This window comes from Macaca thibetana, chromosome 12 (assembly GCF_024542745.1).
Source record: "Macaca thibetana thibetana isolate TM-01 chromosome 12, ASM2454274v1, whole genome shotgun sequence".
Classification (NCBI taxonomy): domain Eukaryota; kingdom Metazoa; phylum Chordata; class Mammalia; order Primates; family Cercopithecidae; genus Macaca; species Macaca thibetana.
This window is the reverse complement of record NC_065589.1, coordinates 33,087,269-33,111,561: the sequence shown is the minus strand read 5'-3', so window position 1 is coordinate 33,111,561 and position 24,293 is coordinate 33,087,269. Positions and strand designations below refer to the sequence as shown.

At 36.3% G+C, this 24,293-nt stretch overlaps 1 protein-coding gene across 30 annotated transcripts in view; it reads left to right on the top strand.

The window, feature by feature from the left end:
• Positions 1 to 24,293, top strand: part of MAP2 (microtubule associated protein 2) — a 310,528-nt gene that overhangs the window by 177,050 nt on the left and 109,185 nt on the right. For all 30 annotated transcript variants that reach the window (XM_050752606.1, XM_050752604.1, XM_050752607.1 and 27 more), the window contains one exon: positions 23,645 to 23,721. The gene's annotated coding sequence lies outside the window, so the exon portion shown is untranslated. The remainder of the gene's footprint in view (positions 1 to 23,644; positions 23,722 to 24,293) is intronic.

Genomic DNA, 24,293 nt, shown 5'->3' with positions numbered 1-24,293 from the left:
CAAGCTTCAAGCTCTGTTTTAATAAAGCCCTCTTTGCACAGACATTATGTGTGTGAAGTCTCCCAAACTAATTTATGCACACCTGAGTCAAGCGAACACTGTTATTGTTATTTTTCTAAACTGCTTGTCACCTTTTGAATTTTATCTAGTTTGGAAAGGAAATTGACCAATATGCCTTAGTTTTTTAGCTCAAACAAGACTCAACTATGCATATTCTTTTTATATTCCTCTCAAATGGAACAAATCAATTCTCAGTCAAAAAGAAAACAGTTGAAAGAGTTAATTTACTGTTTAGGTTAAAAATATAATTGGCTTTAAAGACAAATGTAAAAACTATTAGGATTTTTCTCTTCAAACGTATTTGATTAGAATTCACAAAGGATGCAAAGGTATACTTGGCTACCCATCCAGTCATAAAATAAGTGCTGCTGATCGTGAATTGCATTTGATTTCACATGCTTCTCCTCAGGCAGGCTAGCAGTCACCTTGGCCTCTTTTAGCTGCCAGAAGGATTGAACCTTCTGTAAACTCAATAGATTAGAATCCCAGGACTTTGAACAGCTGGTGTAAATAAGAACATGAATCCAGAAATATATTCTAAGTTTCTGTTACTAATCTTGATAATTAATATCCACTACCAATAAAAAGTACACATTCACACTGTGAATCTATTTGGATGAACTCAGAAGAAGAGGAGCCAGCTCTCCTGACTGAAAGAGACCAAGAAGATTCAAGTTCTGAGAACCCTAGCGGATTCTGAACATGCCAAAACTGGACCAACTCTCCAACAGAGTTGATGAAAATGTGAAGAGCTGCCTGTTGGACTTGGGGCACTTCTCTAAGTCAATATTACACATTATAATTCTCTACCAAATCTTAAAATGGTTTCAGAGCTTGTACTGTTATCTGGAAATAAGAGCTAGGCTTCAAAGAGATACTTTGGTGGCGGCCGGTCTCTGGTGGTCCTAGGAGGAAGGCTAATGACCCGCAGGTAGGCATCTAAAGCTCATAAATCAGTGGCTTGAAGTGAAGCCATTTATAACAGAAACCAATTAACCACAAATATCAAAAAGAGATAAAGCATTCATAAGAAAGAGGCTTGCCGACTCTGCACAGCCATGTTTCATTTAGCTCCAATCCAGAGTCAAACTGCCCTTAAAGCTTGGAGAGAAGAATAGTTGGGTGAATAGGATTGCCTGTCCAAACTGACCTGAAGCCAACAAATTTAGGGGGAAAAGAAACTCCTTGGTTTATTTAGAACTAAATTACATTGTGGAATCTAAAAAAATATGTAGGCCCAGCTATTATTTTTTCTACCTACCACGCTTCCCACGAAAGATACCTTAGAAAACTGTGACACTCATTGATAATCACAGATAAAGCTTTACCATTTTCAGTGTGCCTTCATAGTCATTGTCTCATTTGATGTAGAAACCTCAGAGGGAGAGAGCTCATCACAAAGGATTAATGGATTGTGCATGAACAATCTGCCCCCAGTGATGTTCCGTTTACCTTTTATATGTAGAAGAGGTAAGCAGGCACGGGGTAACCATTTAAGCAAGCATTTTCAAAGCTTTCTGCATGCTGGTGGGCAGCTCCTTTTGCTCAATAGATGTTAATAGCTAAGAAGGGGTTACTCCCAATCTTTAATCCCTGTGAGGTGTGAGATTTCTCATCTTTTTATATCCTCCTTTCTTGGCCACATAAAGAATAGCCATGACTTTTCACATTTTTGACAGAATATCTCTCAATTTTTGGAATACAACGCTATGAAAGACATCTTTTTTAGTAACAGTTTCAATCTTTTCATCAGAGGAAAGAAACCACAATTGCTCTTAGTGGTTTCAAAGTTGATCTAACTATCTAAGGGCTGTATGTGCTCTGGTAGGGGGAAAAAGTGAGAAAAGTTTGTATAATGCCAAGGTAAAGCCACAATGTCCTACTTTTGCTTGTCAGAGGAATGTGCAATTGTGTGGAGGGACATTACAAATTCTAGTTAGCTGAGGGTTCTGCCTTGCTGACCTGCAGCAGGTCTCATCATCTCCTGGAGGATTTTGTTTTGCATCCTGTGTGTATTCACCAGTTTGTACCAGTTTCCATTAATTTATCCGTGAGATTCTCTGGATCTCTATAGCAGTAAGAAGGATTGGTGCCAAAAAGAAGGTTATAGATTAGGGTAGGGCCCAAGAGAGATGAACAGATTTTTAGAAGGTTTGCATTTATTTAATCACAGCTTCAATTCAGTTTTCCAAGCAGTTACTGAGGTGTTCATTAAGTCTGTACCCAGTACCCTTGAAACAAGAATGCTGTATAAATCCTTGTCTTAATCTGCACTAATCCAGATGAGCTAATTTGGTAGTTTGGCTCTTTAGTTCCCTAAAGTGACCTTAACACAGGGTGTTCAGTGCCCTAGCTGCATAATCATAAATGGTAGCAAAAAGGTTTTTGCTCCTGGTCTAAAGAAACTTACCAGTATTCATGTTGGTGATACGTTTGTTCTCTAGTACCACCATCAGCAGTTCAAATGTAATTAGAACTAAGAAAAGGGAGATCCTCTTAAGTGTAACCACCTTGCTTTATTTTCAAAGCCTTTCAAATGGATTTCCATAAAACAGTTATGGAGGTCTTTTCAAATTGTACACATAGGCAGGCCCAAACCCCTGCGCACATGCTTTTTGTTTGTGCAGAGAATGCTGTTAGGTTTTTTTTATTGCTTAAGCAAGAATAACAAATAATTATCCTGCCATAAAGGAAAATACTGATAATTATAGTTTGCCAAGCATGTTGTATAAGCGGACAGGAAAGACAAAGTGTTGGTGCTGGCAAATTCCAAAACAGAATATTTCTGCAGACTGAAACTCCCACTTCTAATGGCCTCCCCGTTAAAATGCTGAAAACTTTAGAGGCTGTTGAACAAAGCCTGATGGTTATGGTACATTATATGTGACCAAAGAGATGAAGATTTTGAACATAGTAATTTCTCACTGTGTTTTAGTTAGTGCAGCAGAAATATACTAAAAGGGTATGTGCGTGTGTATGCAAATGTGAATAAATAAGCTCTGAAAAAATGTTTATATAAAGGTAACTAGGCTGTTTTAGAAAACAATTTTAAAAATAGTTTCTTCTAGCTATTGTTCTTCTAGCTATGAACTAATTGTTCATTAGTCCTCTAAACAAACATATTTCAGTGAGACTCATTTCACTATCTTAGACAGTTTTATGTGACTTTTAGACAGCACTTATGGAAATATATTTATTCAAAATTAGATTTTTGGCAGAAAATATGTACAAGAGAACCTCATTATCTAGTAATAATTGTTGTCACAGAAGGAAACATTTAAAGTGAATCTTCCTCAAACACAGATCAAATTTTATTAAAAACGTAGTGAAGGAACGTTTGAGGCAATGTTTAGTTTGAAAAAATAAAGTTAGATCTTATAAAAATAAGGTTATTATGACTATGAATAGAAATGTTTGTATTATAATTGCAACTATATGCTCATTCTAAGAAAAAGGAATTAATTGAGTTTGTTTGGTTTTATTGAGAGTGACTTCCCTACAAGTTTTATCAGAATGTAGTTCAATATCCTCTATGCCACATTTGGCTTTTTCAGCATGCTCCTTAAAATGGCTGTTGGCCCTGGTGTGTGATGTTCCTGTTGCTGTGTCCAAGTGTTCTCATTGTTCAATTCCCAGCTTGGGCAACAGAGTGAGAACATGCAATGTTTGGTTTTTTGTCCTTGCGATAGTTTGCTGAAAATGATGGTTTCCACCTTCATCCATGTCCCTACAAAGGACATGAACTCATCCTTTTTTTTGGCTGCATAGTATTCCATGGTGTATATGTGCCACATTTTCTTAATCCAGTCTATCATTATTGGACATTTGGGTTGTTAATGGTGCAGCACACCAACATGGCACATGGCACATGTATACATATGTAACAAACCTGCACATTGTGCATATCTACCCTAGAACTTAAAGTATAATAACAATAAATAAATAAATAAATAAATAAATAAATAAATAAATAAATGTTTTTTAAAAAAGGCTGTTTAGGTAAAAATATTTAAGTACCTATTCAGTTTTTCCTAGATTTTAAAAAACTATTTTGATACAGAAATAATTATTTGTTAAAGTGAATATTGTGCCCTTATCCTTGTGGTTTTCCCTTTTTCACTGGTAACCAGTCTAACCATTCCAGATCTTCATGTTCTCATGATTTGCCTATTACTTGAGTACCTCTCCTCCATTGCCTTATACTTGCAATTTAAATTAACAGTTGAGTGGTATCCCATTTGTGTTGTGTTGTCAGATATTAGCATCTTCAGACAAGCATCTGGAAATCAACTCAAGAGGAAAGACATTGACCTTTTGAGAAAGGATAAAAGTTAGTGTTAACCACTGGATAGATAGATGCATGTTCATGTAAATACTCATCTTATAAATGGTCAGTTTTTGAGTGACTATGTTCACATTATGATAAGGGGGCCCCGCAGAAAAAAATTTTTCAAATGTGTAAAATAATCTTCCTCACTCAAAATCACATATCAAGCCTCTTCTTTAAGAGAGCATCCATTTGATTGATACCACTAGAGAAGACTTTAATAAATTGTTCAGTCTTTTTTTATTTCTGGCTCTTTCAGAAAGTTACTTGAAGACTGTTTCTAAATATGAGTCTATGGGTAAAAATATAAAAGAAATGAAAAACTTCCAGGTGAGACTATTTAATTTTTAGGCACTATAAAAGGGAAGATTTTTCCTCTTGGTATTAACATGTGAAGAAAGAATAGAGAAAGTAGGTCTTGTGGGGTGCACCTGTAATCCCAGCATTTTGGAAGGCTGAGGTGGGAAGATAGCTTGAGCCTGGAGGTAGAAGCTGAAGTGAGCTGTGATCACACCACTGCACTCCAGACTGGGCAACAGAGTAAACCTTGTCTCAAAAAAAGGAGGGGGCGCAGAATTGGGGTTAAAAAATAGAGTAGATTCATTCTGTGGGCAATGTCTAGTAAAAAACTAGGTAATTAACATCTATCTCTATTAAATTGGACATTTGAAAGAGCTTTAGAAAAATCTGTACCAATCCATTCTTTTGTTTTGATGACATTATTATTATTATTATTATCATTATTTTGAGACAGAGTCTCTCTCTGTTGCCCAAGCTGGAGTGCAATGGCACGATCTCAGCTCACTGTAACCTCTGCCTCCCAGGTTCAAGCGATTCTCCTGCCTCAGCCTCCCAAGTAGCTGGGATTATAGGTGCCCACCACTACACCTGGCTAATTTTGGGGTATTTTTAGTAGAGACGGGGTTTCACCATGTTAGTCAGGCAGGTCTCAAACTCCTGATCCCAGGTGATCCACCTGCCTCAGCCTCCCAAAGTGCTGGCATTACAGGCATGAGCCACCACACCCGGCAATGGTATTATTTTGAATGCAATAAATAATTATCACACTTGATGGTTGAGATAATGTTTCTGAATCATTTTATTTTGCATATATGAGCCCTGCTTGGAGCTAAGTAACTGCACGATTAAATTTTCATTTAAAGGAACAATAACAGCAGAAAGTCAAAAGCTAACTCAAGTAACAGGTGGTAAATGTTTGATATCTGTATTTTAGGTGACTTCACAGTAAGTGAATAGCATTAATAATATTAAATATATCATTTTCTGTTGTGTTCCTGTTAATCTTCAGCAGAAATATTTATTAACCTTAAATGTATTTTGAAATTGTTTTATTGTTAATGATGAGAAAAACAAATAGCATTTACCAGTTAGTATAATAAGGTAATAACCCCAAAACTCATCTACTCACCAACATGTTTCTCTGTTATGATGTACATGTTCCAGGTACATTTCCGAATTGGTGGCATTCTGCTTTCAAATACAGTTAGGAACCATATAACCATTGGATACTATTGAACATTTAAAACATTTTCCAAAGTTGAAGATGTTTTGAATATTTAAAGTTTATTTCTTTCAGTACTTAAAGAAACATAGACTGAAATACTGGGAGAAACAACTGGTCCACTGACTGCAGACCAAGATGAATTAGTCAAGAGATAATATAAAATTTGAGCCAAGGGTCAGTTCATCCCAAACAGATTTTGAAAGATGGTAAACTATTCCCTCCCTCTCAGATGTCTTCAAATTAATGTTTTGTTTGTTTGTTTGAGACAGAGGCTCACTTTGTTGCCCAGGCTGGAGTGCAGTAGCACAATCTCAGCTCATTGCAACCTCTGCCTCCCGGGTTCAAGCAAACCTACTGCCTCAGACTCCCAGGTAGCTGGGATTACAGGCACCCACCACCATACCTGGCTCATTTTTGTGTTTTTAGTAGAGATGGGGTTTTACCATGTTGGCCAGGCTGATCTCAAACTCCTGACCTCAAGTGTTCCACCCACCTTGACCTCCCAAAGTGCTGGGATTACAGGCATGAGCCACTGGGCCTAGCCTGAATATTAGTACCATGTGGCTGCCTACCCCACTGGTGTGCACTATTGCTGGATCCTCTCCGGTGGGGTACCCCTTTTACTCTAGAGTCCTTATTCTGAAAGCCCCAGTCTAAAAGTTTGTTGCTTAATTCTGCTAATATTTCTAACTACCACCTTCTTCTTCCTTTTGCTAGTCAAACTCCTCTAACATATCCATTCAATTTATTGTCTCATATCTTTTCTGTCACACTCTTTCCTTAGCATTTTGCTAGATTTCTTTTTCACTCTATTATATGCTGGAAATGTTTTCTGAGAGATCTCCTGTAATCATCTTATTTAAAAATGGGACAGTTGCCTTTTACTTTTTATGTTGAATGACCTCTCTTTGCCACAGTAATGATGCAGTGGAAAGAATGTAAAAACTTGATTTCACTCTTGACTCTACTGTGTACCACTGACTGTGAGTCCTTAGGCAAGTTAGGAAACATCAGAAGCCTGATACAAAGATTAAATACTGTACACATGTATAAGAGGATATTATTAGTGGCTACCCATTTCTCCTTGAAATCTTTTTTTTTTTTTTTTTTTAAATGGAGACAGTATCTTGCTCTGTCACCCAGGCTAGCATGCAGTGGCACAGTCATAGCTCACTGCGACCTTGAATTCCTAAGCTCAAGTATCCTCCTGGCTAATTTCTAATTTTTTGTAGAGATGGGATCTTGCTTTGTTGCCCAGGCTGGGCAACAAATTTTATTAAATTAAATTAATTTATTTATAATTTATATTATATTAAATTAATTAATTTATAAATAAAATTAAATTTTATTAAATTTTATTTTATTTGATTCTGCAATGTTGAATTGTATTGTTTTTACTGACTTTTCCTCATCCTGCCACTCTGTCATTGGTCTATCCCAAAACTATTGGCCTATCCCAAGATTCTTGTTCCACATATTTGACGAGGCCATCCACTTCAATTCTAGATTAATCTTTGTAAAACACAACTAATTATATCTTAGCCTAAAACCTCCAAGAAATTCTTCTGAATGCAGAAATAAATATGCATTCCTCCAGTTAGGATTTCAACCCCCCTGTTATTGACCCCTACATACATTTCCATTTCTATCTCCCACTGTTCTCTGTTATGCGCCAACAACCTGTAGTTCTCATTGTCCCTTTGCATCTGCTCTTTCCTCAATTTCTTCTTTTGCCCCTCATCTCCTGCTTGCCTAAATTATGTGTAACTTAACAAAACTCATATTAAATACCATGCTCTCCAGAATAATTAAAATTGAATGTAATATATTCTCTAATTCATGTAGCCCCTGACACATACTTTTTCTTCTGTGCTCTTACCTTATACTTTGTGTTAATTACCATCCCAGATTTGATTATATATAAGCTTCTTGAAATCAGGAAGGGTGTTTCATGGATTTTTTAGCAAGATCTAAGTAGATGAGGTGTAATTTAATGCCTAATATATAATAACAAATGTATATTCATTCTGAATATTTTGTTATATAAAGGAATGTTTTTCCCATTGCTTAGGCTTAAAATTCTGAAAAAATCTTAAATTTCCAAAAATTAATATTTACTAAATTAATTTTAGATTTTTCTATCAGAATCATGAATTAACATACGTCATTGGGCCATTAATTTTGTTTGAAAATAACAGCTATATTGAGTGATATATAATTCACCTATAAAAATTCACCCCTTTAACTTAAACAGTTCAGTGATTTTTAGTATATTAACAGAATTATGCAAGCATATACACTATCTAATTTTAGAAGATTTTTATTGCCCCCAGTGGAAACCCATCAGCAGTCACTCAATTTCTGCCTCACCTCTATCCTAGACAACCTCTAATCTCCTCTCTGTGGATTTGTCCCTTTTCCTGGACATTTCATATGAGTAATACAATAGGTGGTCTTTTGTAGAAGGCTTCTTTCACTTAGCATCACATTTTCAGTGTTCATCCATTTATCATACTTCACTGCTTTTTATGGAATAATAATATTCCATTGAATGGATATGCCAGATTTTATTAATTCGTTAATCAGTTGATGGACATTTAAGTTGCTGAGTCATTGATTCTTTTTTAAAGGGAAAGGAAACCCAGTGGTTATTTAGTCCGGTATCTTCCTTTAATACATGTCAGATTGTGTCCCAAAGTGGTATTCCTAGACTTACATAGTTATTGCATTTCTTATTATTTTAGATGCTGGGTTGGTACAACACTTACATTCATGCACTTTCCTATTCATTCTTTCATATGCATAATAAATACTTATGGAGCACTAAGTGTTTATGATCTGAATAAACAAAAATAATTATGGTTCATGTCCTCATGAGGTTCACAGTTTAATTGGGAATAAGCTTTTATTAAATAATCATATAAATAAACACAAAATTAGAACCATGGCAAGAGCTATAAAGAAGAGACTGGGGAACTGACCTTGTCAAGGAGTATATTTTATCTGTGATCTATGGAGAAGCAATAATTACCTAAGTAAAAAGGGTAGAGAAGAGCATTCCAATCAGAGCAAGAGCACATGCAAATGCCCTGGCTATAGGAGCATGGCTTATAGGGGAAATGACAGAGGCAATGCAACAGGAGAGGAGAGGGTAGGGGAAGCAGGTGTGGAATGAGGCTGGAAAGTAAGGTTAAATGATGCCAAATCTTCCAGGACAAGGGAAGGGTTTTACTCACTTTCTGAGGAGTATTGGACCACTGAAGTATTTTAATCCTAGAGATAATGCAAGCAAAAAGAAAATGTGCATTCTTTTTACTTTTTTTTTTTTTTTTTCCTCCCAGGGCTTAGCTGTGTTTAAGAAAGGCAAAATTTGCTGGATGATACATATCTTTTCTGCCAAAACTTGTGGTAGAATCTGTGGCATTTCAAGTTTTCTTTTATGTGTTTACCAAATAACTTGTTATCAAAAGTAAAAACTTGTGTTATTTTCACAGGATAAACAGCCTCCTTATTAGAATTCTCCAATTCAATTTTGTAAAGAACTATTCTTTCCAATTATCCTACAGAATAAGCAATCATGGCTACTTGAGAAGTATTATAATAAATATAGAAAGGTCACATTTTTCCATTATACAATAAACATGTTTTAGACCTGTAAATTCTAAAGGTACAGAAACCGTTCTCTAAATTCCAATTAGCTAATGCCTATTTCTCTAGCCTAAGTGCTTTTGGCTTGAGAGCCATTCCTCCCAGGCACTATATGAATGGGACCCAGGAAGCTTTTGTAAAAATAATGTAAAGCTTTTATAAAAAATAAAGGTCATGCCTCCATGGGTGTGAATCCAAAGCTTTCATTAAATTCTACAAAGAATCTATTACACAAAAATGTTAAAAACTAGGGTTTTTGAGAGTGGAAAATAATCTATAAGTTACTAGGAAAAAATATTTGGTCACTTTTTATACTACTTACAGAAGTTGAAACCTATACAGTTACACAAGACACCAAATATTTAAACTAACAGCTATTATGTAAGCTAATATCTTGAAAACAATATTCTCTTTTTTTAAATTATGGACCTCAGATCATACTCAGGGATTATATTGAGTACTTGTGAGGAAGGTAGATTCCTGGACCCACTACAGACATTTAGAATCAGAATCCCTGGAACAGAACTCAGAACTCTGGATTTTTAACCAGGATCCCAGGTGATTTTGGTGTCAGCACATGTTTGGAAAGGTAACATAGTAAATAACAACATTCTTTCTGTGTTCAGTGTTTTGAAAAAACAAATTTATCCAATTCATTGAGTTTATAATAATAGTACCATGTAATACACACTGAAAAAAATATATGTAATATAATTTACAATTTAAAGATGAATTATGGACCAATGAAATTAAATAACTTGCCACATAGAGATCTGACTTTGTTTATATTCTGTCATAAAACCTCTTTCTGTAACTGCTATAGGTTACCTACTACTAGTTCCCTACTGTAAGAAGTATCTAGAAAAAGAAAGCTTCTTTTAGAGAGTGGAGTTATATGAGTTTATAACAGTGTCAGTCAACATCCACTGAAACCCATCGACAAAGTTGATCATCAACAAAGTTAAAGATTTATAAAGAACAAAGTATAACACATGAGCCTCTCTTGCCAAGCACAACTGTCTGACACTTTCTAAAAGAAGCTCTCAGAGGTAACACTTCACCGGCAGGAAAAGTGTGAAAATGAGAAAATTTGCTCCAAGTTGTTACAATTTAACAAGCAGGAAATATAAAGAAAAAACAAAATATTACAGTATGTAAAGTAACCCTAAAACCTATTAGCATGTGTCACTACCAAAAATAAATAAATAAATAAATAAATAAATAAAGCTCCATGTAACTCATTAAAGGAGTGGAAAAAGACAGGTCTGTTAGGTTGCTTTAAGACATGAGCTTTAATAAGCATTTTACCCGAGAGAGACGGCTCTGTGATATGTGTGCGCTTTGTCACATGAATTACATTTCTTTTCATGCAGCACCTTTATTGGGGATTAATAATAAAACTATTAAATTTAAAAACAAATTCTGAAATCAATTCTATTTTATAGGCCTTTACTAGAAAAGAGCTCTTTGCCAATATAATATGGTCTATTCATAAAATATTTTGAGAGTGAAAAGATACAAGTTTTCTAATTATTTGTATATTTCTAGTTTCTAGTTACAATTTTGAAATGTTTGCATTTCAGTAATGAAGTCAGGGGTTAAAAAAATTTAATTTGACTTTTAAGGTGGCTTTATCACAATAAAATTGATTTCTTCTAAAATATCTTCACAGTTTATTTCTTTATGAAAAAAAGATTTTAATTCAAATTATTTAAGAGAAAAGATCATTCCTTTATGTAATGCTAAAAACCAACTCTTCAGGAAACTGGTAGCCAGAGTTTTTTTCTGGGCCTATTGTAACTGAGTTTGTCAGCTGCCATATAACAGCAGAAATATTTCTTATGATGCTATTGAAAAGTGCCATTCAGTCGGCAGCTATAGCAAGTAATATATTAAACGAATGAGAGAGCTATTAAATACATTATTTCAAGACTTTTAGGTGATGCTATAGCTGATCAATATTTGAAAATATTTTGGGAAATGAATGGCAAATGTCTCTTTTGGTCATGCATCAACTTCTCTATGACATAGAAACATAGCATTAAAACAAGTTTTACAGGAAATCTTATTTAAGGACATAGAATGCTGTAGCTTCCTTTGGATAATTAAGGATCTTATCTTTTGGTTTAGCAGTGGCATTATGTTTTCTTATTAACACAATAGAAATCTGTATTCCTGGTTTTAGTGTTATTTCAAAGTTATATCAGGATCTAATGAAACATGGCCCATTCATGGCTGCTTGCTACTGTAATAAATTCTCAGAGACTATTGCTAAGATTACCTTCTATTAGATCAAGTTCTCTTACCCCTGCTGTGCACATCAGTTGGTCTCCACACAATCAGTGAGAGTACTTTAAGAACTTGAAGTAGACTTGCTGGGCATAGGGAACGCATATTCTGTTTATGCTAACTAGATAGAACCACCCAAAACATGAGGCAAAGAGAAAGCCACAAATGGCTTCCAGTCTCTTAACGTGTTTTTTTTGTTGTTGTTGTTGTTTGTTTTAATCTGTTTTCTTTTAGCTGAATGACTCTCTGTTTGGTTTTCTTTTAGCTGAATGACTCTCTGTTTGAAATTAACATTAGGAAATAGAATGAATGTGAAATGGCAAAAATAAAATCATAAACAAAAGAAAACAAAACTCACTAAACTCTCTAGGATCTGTAGTCCTTCATTAAGAAAGTGCCTCCAAAATCTTCCTTAGCGCCAAAGCCCCTGCTAAAGGTGAAATCGTGCAAGTCACTAGTTGCTGGGGGAAGCCCACAGTGCAGGTTGCTGACTTTGCAGTTTTGGGAAGGCCCTACATGAATCAAGGAGCTCAGTGGGGGTAGTGGAGAACAGCTCTACATTGGAGTCTTGGAATTAGACCACTCAAAAGACTCAGAATGGGATTTTTTTTTATTGTAGTTTTGTTATTCAAAGCCACAATTTTAAAAGATAAAACATTTTAAAGTCTGTCAACTATTCATTGGCTTAACATAGCTCTAAAAAACATTCTAACAGTGTGAGGTTGAAACCTACCTCTGAAGCAAACTTTTGTGCCTGCAAATACCAAAGGTAACTGATGTAGTCCCAGACGAGCCCAGGGTAACCCAAGCAAGGAGTCAACAGCCCTCGCATTCCTTTGGAACAACAATAATTAGAGCAGCTGGAATATTTGCAACCTCATTGGCTCACTTGCTGTGTTTTTAAGCCCAGGCTTTAATCTTATTTTTATGTTTTTGTATAAATCAGACACATGTGGCTTAATTATAGACATTAAGTGGCTACTAGGAACTTTAGATGAAAGCTTTTCAATACCGTGCAATGTCCGGGTTCTCTAGTGTCCTCCCCACTCTGCATTTTCTGTCTCATTGTGCCCCTCCTCCTGTGTTGATTTCTGCACTCCTCCTTCCTCCATTCCGACTGCCCCTCATCTCAGTGGTGCCTATTTACTTAAATCTAAGCCAATTAAATACAACATAATAATAGAACATCCTTCTGAAAAGAGCACAAAGGGTGGGGAATTGCATGGCCACTGACTGAATAACGGAAGAATGGGGAAACATCTTAAAAGAAATCCCCAATAGATGATTGATCTATTCTTCCTTTGCCTCCTATTTATAGGGAGGCAACTTCTTCTTCGTTTTTGTTTCCAGCAATCTCTATGCCAAGTCCCCCGCCTTTCTTTGGTAAAATCTTAATGATATATCATCATGTGTATTTCCAAGATTATTGATGTGAGAATTATTGTATTATGCATTCAGGAATATGGTTATAGAATTTCCAGAACACTTGGGAGTGATAACATTGTAGATTGAGATATATTTCAAGGCTTGCTTTTATGTTGATATATCTTCTGAGCCAGTAAGTAATATTCTCACTCAATTAAGAGTTACTCACTTTTTAAAATGGGTTATTACAAGCAATCACTTTAGTAATAAAATGTTGGCTGCCACTTTTAAGAAAATAATTTGGGTAGGAAGAAAAGATATTTCACATTAGCATCACAGAAGGGGGAGGGGAGGGTGCCAGCTTAGTCCCCACTGTGCTAATTAAGTGATCATGCATTGCCTCTTGAACAACATGCAGCAAAAGATGAAGAACTAAAATCAGCTGGAGATCACCCTTAATTGTAAATTCTTCTGCAAGACTCCAGTGAGTTGATGAACTCCCTCTGCTTCTAGAGCTTTTAGCTTTTCATGCTAAAAGTAGATTTGTCAGAATTTCATTTTTCTGGTCAGATGACTGTAGCACAGCCTGTATTTCCCTCTCTCTGTTGTGGTCCCCTTTCCTAAATACATGCCTTTCCAAATTATCCACAATCAGGAATGTCAGAGGGTGTGGAGCTCAGGCAAAAAACATCATCAGTCAGCTGAATTCCAGTTTCTATAGACCACAGCTGGAATCTGAATGCTCACGTTGACCTCAAAAATAGCCTAGTGCTCTGTCCCCTGTGTTCAGCCAAATGCCTCTTCAGTGAAATCTCTGTATGTGCCTGCAGGTTGACAGATGGCTCCCAGCAGGTGAACTCAGGGCTATTAGTGAGTGAAATGCGTTCTTTCTCTGCCACAATCCTTCTCAAAGACAACCTCATGTCTTAAGAACCTTACAAAAGGCTTTTAGATGATAAGCAAAACTCAAGAGAAGAGTTGAAGCCAAGAAACCACAGATTAACATAACCATAGGGTTTCTGCTCAAGTTAATACATAGTTTCTTCATGAGAGAATACAGTAGTGCTAAGTGGTAAAAGAAAATATCATTTAAAGACTGATATTGACACTTTGCAATTTTCCAGAATTGTCAAAGCACTTATCCAAGTACATAACTTTATATAATCCTTACAATGACTCTATAGAGGAAGTCTCATTAATAGTCTTCATTTTGAGAGTGGCAGGAGGCAGCCAAATGACTAGGCAGATAGGGGCAGGTCCCCAGTGAAATGCCACCTCCAAGTCAAAGACAGTAAAAAGCCTAAAAGCCAAGCAACAAGTTAAATCCTCTGACTGGATTGAGAACTTGTCTTCCTGTTTGTTGTGCTTTCCTCTGATTTGTGCTTACCCTTCACCTATTTTACATATACCTACTCTTTCCTAATTGATTTTTCTATGCTATCACGCCCTCCTTTGAGTGGTGTCTTCACTTTAACCTTTTCTGCATACTCACAAACCAATCAGCACAGATTCCCCATTCTGAGTTCATAAAAGGCCCCAGACTCAGCAACACAGGAAGAACTTGCCCACCACCCACCTTTGGGTGAGGGCACCATTCCTCCCCCATCCCATATCCCCTCTCCACTGACAGCTATTTTCATTGCTCAATAAAATTCTTCTCCCTCTCCACCCTTCAATGTCCTGCTGTGTATCCTCATTCTTTTGGGCATGGTACAAGAGCTCAGGAACCACCAAACACAGGTACAAGCTATAGCACAGGCGACCTGGCGCACACAAGCGTGTCCAAGTGAGACCCGGGTGGGGCATCACTGGCCTGGGGTCCCCAGCTTGCAAAGTGATCAAGAAGAAAAATCCTACATCAATTTTATTGCTAACAGTGATGATCCAAAAAGTTAGACTTGCCCAATATTACACAGCCAGTAAGTGTTCAAGTTCAGCTTCTATATGTAAAGTTTGAGTTCTTTTTACTTCAAAGACCAAATTTGATTAATTCCTAGTCAGAATGGTTAGGAAAATAAACCACATCATTCATTAACTCATTCATTAGACCTTTACTAACCCACTTACAAATCAGGGAGGCATTAAGCAGGGTATAAGATTTCATTGCTTATAACAGAGGAGCTCATCTACACAAAGTTAACCAGTACTGAGCACACCTTTCCATGTTTTGCAATGCATCTTTCAACTGTTCATTCATTGGTTGAATAGTTACTGAACAAGTATTTGCTACCAAACGGGGTGTAGTGTAATAAGAAAACAGTCACTGTCTTTCTAGAGTATACACGTTAGTTGGGGTGGAGTGGGGCAGACATTAAACAAATACATAGTATGCATTGTTAGTGATAGTGTGTGAAAATAGACAGTGGGATGGGTATGTATTAGTCTGCCCAGCCTGCCATAAAGAACACCACAGACTGGGGGGCTTAGGTTCAATGAAGCATGGGCAGCCATGTAGCAATATGATTGGACAAAAAGGATATTATCTCATAATAATAGACTAGGCGGGGGGACCCAGCAAGACCTGTCTGTTCAGATGCTTCATGGCCTCTTTGCAACATTCCTTCCTTCCATTAAACAAGGTAGATCAAAGCATTTACTTATGGCAAATTATTACACAGAAAGGTGGGAAGGAGGATACAGTGTCGGGAGTCATAATGATATTTTTAGGTTTTATGGCTGACTTTGGGAAAAGAGGGCTCTGGTTTCTGTGACCCACCTTAAGGAACAGGGATTCTAGTTTCTATGGCGTGTGTTGGAGAAGAATGAGGCCTAGAGACAGACAAAAGGACAGGAGAAGATCAGAAAGAAACTGCTTCCTAGGCCATCATTTTGGGTTATTGTTTTCTGAGCCCCAACGTTAGCCAATGAGCAGAGTGAGGGGGTTATGGTTGAAAAATTACCAAGAGACATCAAGTGTAGGTTGATTCTTACCAAACCTACCTAATCAGATTCTTGCTGAAGGCAGACCAAAGACACACATCAAAGCTGGGGGATAAGAAACTCAATCAGATATCCAGCGTGATCAAATGTCAAAGGTGGGGGATTCACTCTAAACTGATTTTAGATTCTTGCTCCAAGAATCCAAAGGAGTCAAAGTCAAGTCTTCTAGTTAAGAAGAGGGCTCAGAGAAGCCTAGCTAAAGTTTGGTCAAGGAGAGACTCTTTGCTTCTCTCTGGTGTCTCCTCCTCTTCTTATAAGGACTCAGTCCTGTTGGATTAGGGCCCTACCATTATGACCTCATCTAACCTAAATCACCTCCCTAAAGCCCTTATCTCTGAATATAATCACATTAGCAGTAAGGACTTCAATATGTGAATGTTGGGGGTGGGGGAGGATACAATACAGTCCATAAAGGGTATAAATTAATAACTCTTCAGAGACACTTTAGCAGCATTGTTTGAAGTCTATTGTGTACGTATATGGTTTAACATTTTTTATCCTGCATATGTTTTTATTTTAAATTCAAAATATTATGAAAAAGTAGTTTATATATTTAATAGATACTAATGGCTTTTAGAATTGAAATAAAGCAGAAAAAAGGTCAGGAACATGAATTTCTTTCAATTTCAATAAGCCTTAATTAACTATATGTGGTAGTTTACATGAATATCAAATGAATGTAAGAAACAAGAACCATACATGAGTGAACAGAAACACTCCTGGAGTGGTTGGGGAATCAAAGAGTTCATGGAGAACACTTCAATTGAATGAGGAATTGAAAAATCTAGAGGAAGGAAGAGACAAAGGGAGCAGGGAGACAGGCAGAGAGAAGGAGAAAGAAGAGGACTTTGCAGGAGAGGAGAGAAATAAAAAGATGGAATTAATAGGTCTGCAAAAGAACTAGTCTAAGAAAATGTGAGGGTTTATAACAGTAGAAAGTTCAGGATGAATACATTGTAGTCACAGTACAAAAGTCCTTGAGGCTAAACTGAAAAATTCAGATTTTGTCATTTCAAAAAAAAAGTTTTGACCATGAGAGCTACTAATAAATCACTAAGTGGTATCCCAGCAAGATGAGTCTTATGACAACATGTGAACCTGCTCAGTTTTCTTGGAGCCGCTCTCCAATTTTTTTCTCCTACCACATGAACCTGGGTACTTGTATTGATTTGTTCTACCGTTTTTTAAAGATTGGTGTTCTGTTCGAATGGCTATTATCAAAAAGACAATATGTAAGTGTAGGAGAGGATGTGGAGAAAAGGAGACACTTGCTCACTGTTGATAGGAATATAAATTAGCACAGCCATTATGGAGAACAGTATGGTGGTTCTTCAAAAAATTAAAAATCAGATATCCACTACTGGAATATATCCAAAGAAACTGAAATCAAATGTCAAAGACATATCTGCATTCCTATGTTGATTGCAATATGATTCACAATAGCCAAGATATGGAATCAACCTGTGTCCATCAACTGATGAATGGATCAAGAAAATATGGGATATATACCTAATGAAATATAATTCAGCCACAACAAAGAAATAGATTTGCAACTACTTGGATAAACCTGGAGGGCATTATATTACATGAAATAAGACAGACACATAAAGACAAATTCCTCATGGTCTTACTTATATGTGAAATCTTTAAACGTTGATCTCATAGATGTAGAGAGTAGAATGGTGGTTATCAGGAGCTGTGGCAGTGATGTTGGGGGTATGTTGGGGAGATGTTGCTCAAAGGTAACAAAGTTTCTGTTTGGTAGGGGAAGTAAATTCAAGAGATCTATTATAGAATATAGTGACTGTAGTTAATAACAATATATTGTATTCTTGAAAAATGCTAACAGAATTGACTCTAAATGTTCTCACCACAAAAAAAAAGACAACTATGTGAGGTAATGCATAAGATATCAAGCTTGATTTAGCCATTTTACAATGTGTACATATTTCAAAGCATCATATTCTACATGATAAATATGTATAATTTTATCTGTTAATGGAATAAATAATAAATAAAAGGTTGGTGTTTTGTATGCAACTTAGAGACAAATGAACAGATGGCTTTCTGTCAAGGAATGTTACATTTCTTCAGCTATATTCTGATGCTGAGCAGAAAACAGAAGTGTAGTATATAAATAAGCAAAAATACTGACACATGTGCCCCATTGCTGCTCAACATTCCCTATATTGCAGTGCCAAATTGTATTTTATTTATAAAATAGAATATGTATTTATATGTATATATATTTAATCAGAGTCAGCATATACTAACAATTTAGCAAAATAAGTTTTAAGCTGATATCACCAAGCATCCTTGAGATGAAGATATTTATTGCTCACCAGATATCAGATATCCATTTATCCCCCATGTTTCTCCACCCCTTGCATTTAAGCAACATGTTCAGCCCAGTGGGCTGTAGGAGGAAGTGATGTGTGTCACTTCCTCATTAAGGCATTTAAGAGCCTGTGCTCAGCCCTGCAGATGTCTTCTTTTGCTGCTGCTGTAATCCTGAAGGCTGTGAGTTGAGCCACAAGAAGGATGTACCTAGATAACTCCGTCACTGCATGAGAGAGAAGTGACCTGGAGAGTCTCCCTACTCATATCAGGATTTGTGTAAACAGGTTATAACCTTTATTGTGTAAAGCCTCTGAGGCTTAAGCCTTACTTTTCTGACTAATCTAATTGTTTATCCTTCACCTACTTGTATACTATTTTTACTGCCTTGAATTATGTTGAGATGCTTCAGACAAGACTAGATCATTTCTACTAAATCAGCTTAACCCAGCCTCTTAGTCCTCTACAATAGCCTGGAGCTTCTGTGTTTAGAGATGAAAAGAGGTAATTCGTACTGTCTACCTTACCCAAGTTCTCTGCTCCACTGAAGACCATATGTTATTTGCAGAGGGATTTGCTAACAGCTCTTAATTCTTTCAAGTTATATTTTGAAATAAGCTTCCTTTGCAAGAAACATAAGTTTCTCTTAAAAGGAACTTTGACAAAAGCTCCAAGAAAGAAAGATCATTCTCTGATATTTTCAACTATCAGTGCCTTTGGGACACCATGACTTCCTTCTACTCACAAATAAGTAGATAACTAATTCTATAATAAGCACATTAGGGAATAGAAATGGTTTAGTAGCATGTTAGACTAAATGATTTTATGTTGGCATCTGTTCCACTATTTAAAAGACTGCTTGGATAATGGATATTTTCCCAACTGTTTTGGACATTCAGTTTTAATAGCTAAAATCTTGTGATCCTGGACGAGTACACTAAATTACATGAATTGCTCAAAATCTTGGTAGGTCAGATTGATAGTGGAGGTAGAGTACATTGTTATTGTTGTTTATTTGAGAATTGACTGAATAGGCTAATGTTAGTCATTGAGGTTAAGCTTAGCCTGTAGAAACACTATTCGGAGGCCAGGCTTGGTGGCTCACACCTGTAATCCCAGCACCTTGGGAGGCCAAGGTGGGTGGATCACCTGAGGTCAGGAGTTCAAGACCAGCCTGACCAACATGGTGAAACCCTATCTCAACTAGAAATACAAAATTTAGCCGGGCATGGTGGTGCATGCCTGTAATCTCAGCTACTCAGGGAGCTGAGGCATGAGAATCACTTGAACCCTGGAGGCGGAGGTTGTAGTGAGCTGAGCCTCAGCCTCCCAAAGTGCTAGGATTACAAGCATCAGCCACCATACCCAGCTGATGTTTTGCTTATCTGGCAAAGTCTATCAAACATGAGATTTAAAAACTAAATGATACTTACGTGAGAATGTGTTTCAAAGGAAACTAAAGAGTATATTCTGGCTCAACAATCCCGGGAAGATTTTATCTTGATGACTTTGTTGTTTAATAAAACCTGAGTTCTTACATCAGTTGAGAAAACCACACCATGGCAACATTTTCTCCAGGAGACTGAAAATCTATATGAATTTATCATTATAGCCTCAATGCTGAAGGTAGCAAATAACTTGGACATAAATATGCCAACAGCCAAACATATATGCAGCCTAAGCACATTGCATGCATGTCTTATTTTACAGAGTAACCAGCTGATAAAAGCTGACTTAGTTTATAGCTGAACAAGTATTTTGGATTCCTCATTAAGTGATTTACTCAGGTTACTTTGTGATGCCAGTGTGCAGTGTACATCCTATTCTCTGCCTTGTGTAGGCTACCTCTGAAATATAATTGTTAACCAGTTGACTTTGTCATGTGTTGTAAGTCATGATTCTCAACAGTGTTCATATCTGACTCTAAAAGGTTCTGGAAGGTAGCATAATCAAACCTGGTAGAAATAATGGAATGATAAAATGGGAGGCAGAACTGTGGCTGAGTATACTACAATTTGTTCAAGGAGCTGAATATGCTGAATAATAAAAGTACTTTGTAGGTACTTCTAGTAAATTAAAAGTTGCCATCAGTGAAATATCACTCCTCAGAGAAGCCACAAGCCCTTATGCTCAAAAATATCTCTAGCCAGAGTTGAAAATGCAAAACCAATTCTCAGTGTCTGTGGAGTTGGTATGTAACTAAAAGATTTGGGCACTTTCCAGCCTTGTGATGCTGGCAAGGACACTTAAACTCTCTTAGCCTGTTTTCTCATCTTTAAAGTGAGGATGATAATAGAGGATAATAGTGAGGAATAAATGACTTAATATGTATGAAGTGCTCGGATCATTGTCTGGCACACAATAAATTCTGTATAAATGTTTGCTAATACTGTGTTTTGAGCTTTGCAGGCCATATAGTCTGTCAGAATCATTTAAGTATATAATGTATCTAATGCTAAAACTCCGTTGTTAATGTTATAAAAAAATTAATGTTAAAGTAATTTAATGCTATTTATATGGGTAAAAATGATCACTTCTAACTATCCTATGTTAATTTAAAACTTTATATGCCTTGTGGAATAGGCCATAAGTTGCTCTTTAAAAATAAATCCTAGATAGCATGTATCTCTATCCCATAAAGCCTGGAAAATTGTAGTTACTTCTATTTTTTTAAATAAACAAAACCTCATAAAAGTCAAGATTATATGAAAATGGGGTATTCTGGGCAACCTGCCCGGGTCCCCTTCCACGCTGTGGAAGCTTCGTTCTTCCGCTCTTTGCAATAAATCTTGCTGCTGCTCACTCTTTGGGTCCATGCTGCCTTAAAAAAAAAGAAAAGAAAAGAAAAAGAAAATGGGGCATTCTTTTATGACTGATAGGTACTGGGTACCCTGAATTTTTTAATAATCATCTCATCCTTTGGCCAATAATTTCTCAATTCTTTTGGGATGAAATAAGCTTTCAAGTATTTAGGGTTAGAATTTCACTTTTGTTCATATATAACTACTGAGTTAATTTTTGGAAAGACTGAAAGACAGAATTTTTATTTATTATTATTATACAAGAAGTGGGCAAAGGACATGAACAGACACTTCTCAAAGGAAGACATTCATACAGCCAACAGACACATGAAAAAATGCTCATCATCAAAGACAGAATTTTTTTAGTGTTGTTTTTAATATTACTTAAATAATGAACACGCTCTTTGATAACAGATAAGTTAAATATTTTCTGTAAATGGCCAGAGAGTAAACGTTTTGAGCTTTGCAGGCCATGTAGCCTGTCAGAACCCTTCAAGTCTGGCATTATGGCATGAAAGCAGCCATATACAAGGTGGAAGTGCATGGGAGTGGCTATGTGCCAAAAGCACTGTATTTTTAATAAAAGGCAGCAGCAGGATGGTTCTGGCCCATGGACCATAGTTTACTGATTCATATTTTATAAAATTCGTTTTTTTCTTATTTTTACTAGGATGAAAGACATACATATAGAATGTGTACTCACACACTTATCCGTATGCATGTGTGCTCACTTAAAAATCATGCAGATGAAGCACAAAAAACAGGCACTTTAAGAAATTTAAGAAAAATATATAATTTCAAGAGAAAATAAAATATTATATTCTATCCAGCATTCATTTGTTAAGTACACAAAGACTCTTTCTATCCAAATAAGCTCCAGAGCTGGCCTACCATTCCACTTTAGTTCTGAAACCAACCTAGAAGGTTTAATTTGCTTATAATCAAAATTATCCTTAAAACTTCTCTAAATAGTCTTAAGTTATTGTGTATAGAACTCTGTATTATACTGTTATATATATTCCATATGTGAGAACCACTGAGCTGGACTCAAGAAAAAAAAAGCTGTGTGCAAAGATTTGGACAGTCAAACCTTTCTTTTTAAAATAATTATCAAATTATTACAGGAAATGGAGAATTCTACCATGTTTCTTCTTTCCTGCAGACATTTTTAAATGTTTATTTAAATGTTAAGACTTTCTAACTTTAATAGGTACTAATAGGACTTGTTTGCTGCTGCACATTGTGTGTAAATTTGTACAGATTAGATGAGCTAACATGTGTAAAAGCACTTAATACACAGCATCTGGCCCAGACCATAGTTTTTGCTTTTGAATCAAACTTGTATCTGCTCATATCCATATACGCATTGGTCCTTAGAGGTTCATACAGAAGAATTGAGCCATCTGCATCTTTCCAACTTGCATTTCCTACTGTGTCTTAAAGAAGAGTTAATAGGTACCAGAGTTTGAGTCTGGGTTCCTTACCTGTAGAGCAACATTTTCCTGGAAGACATGACGGGGTCCACTCTACCAGGAGTAAAATCACATAGGTCCTGACAAAACGCATGGAGATACATAGATTTAGACACCCTGTGTAAGAGAACTGGACTTTAAAATGGTCCTCAGCTCTGCAATCCCTTAGGTATTGTGCATCCTTTGTAGTCCTCTTTATAGATGAAGATGGTTACACCTGGATGGCTTATGAAGTAGAAAACAAGCCTCCTGCTTTCTAGTAATTCTGTTTATTTCTACGTACCACTTCAGTAAGAAATATTCTGTATTGTTATAGGTGGAGTTCCTAAGCAAAACTACTAATCCAGAATGACATTTAGGATTCTGAATGTCAAAATAAGTTTAGTACTCCACGGAGAAAATGTAATGAGTTGTTAAAAAATTGCTTTCCATCCTGTGCTGGAGAGAATCAATGCAGACTGGGCTAGAGGCCCAGTCCTTTAAAGATTACTGGATATAATTAACAATTTACTAGAATGAATGTATTCTCTTGGGAGAAAATATGATCGTCTGCTATTTATTAGCTGAAGATAATTTAAAAATTTATTCTTCCTTGGATGTAATACCTATAAAGTGCCATTGGAGTGGATCTCAAAGTGAGAAAAAGCATGCAGCAGTTAGCATTTTCACTGCTCTATTCTATCTGTGATAGTTCCCAGCCAGTGACAAATGCTCAGTGTCTGACCACTATAAAGAACCATGATGATATCCATCTCATGGTCTCATAGTTGCCAAATACAAAAAGAGAAAGCCACAAGATGAATTCTGTTGCTGAGCTACTTGACGTGATTAATGTACATGGATCAGGGATTAAACTATTAATTTTCTATTTTTTTAACAGAAAGAAGCCAGAAAATATTATCAACCCTTTGAGAACACGACATAACGAACTTTGTATTTTACCACTTCCTTGAATAGGTAAGACTCTCTCTACTCTGAGTTACCCACAATTGTGAAAAATAACTCTTTGCTAACCTTTTGTTTTTTAAAATCTTTAAACAAGTAACAATTCATTTTAGTTTTGGAAAAATAACTTATAAATAGTTATTTCTAATATTTTAATAGTTATAGCTAATAAATTCAGTATTATTAAAACAGCACTTCATAGTGTTGAGCTGACTTAATAGTAAGAGAATGACAAGCTGTTTCTCTGAAATCAGGATTGAATTCAGCCTCTCTCTCCTGCCTTGGTTAACAATGCCAATGGTATTTCCTCAGTACCTGTTACATGCCAAGCATGGGCCTACATGACTTAATTTGCATAAATCAATTCATTTATTTCTTACAACAGCTCTATGAGGTAGATATGGGGATCATCCCCATTTTATAGATTAGGGTCATGAGGCAGAGAGAGAGGCAGGTGGATGCAGGGACTCACCTGAGATTGCATACATGGCTCTGGAAGTAGGCACTGGAAAGAACACCAGCCCCAGCTGTTATTAGGAGAATAGTTTCTTGTTGTGGTAGAAGTGTCTAGCAATCAGACTTTC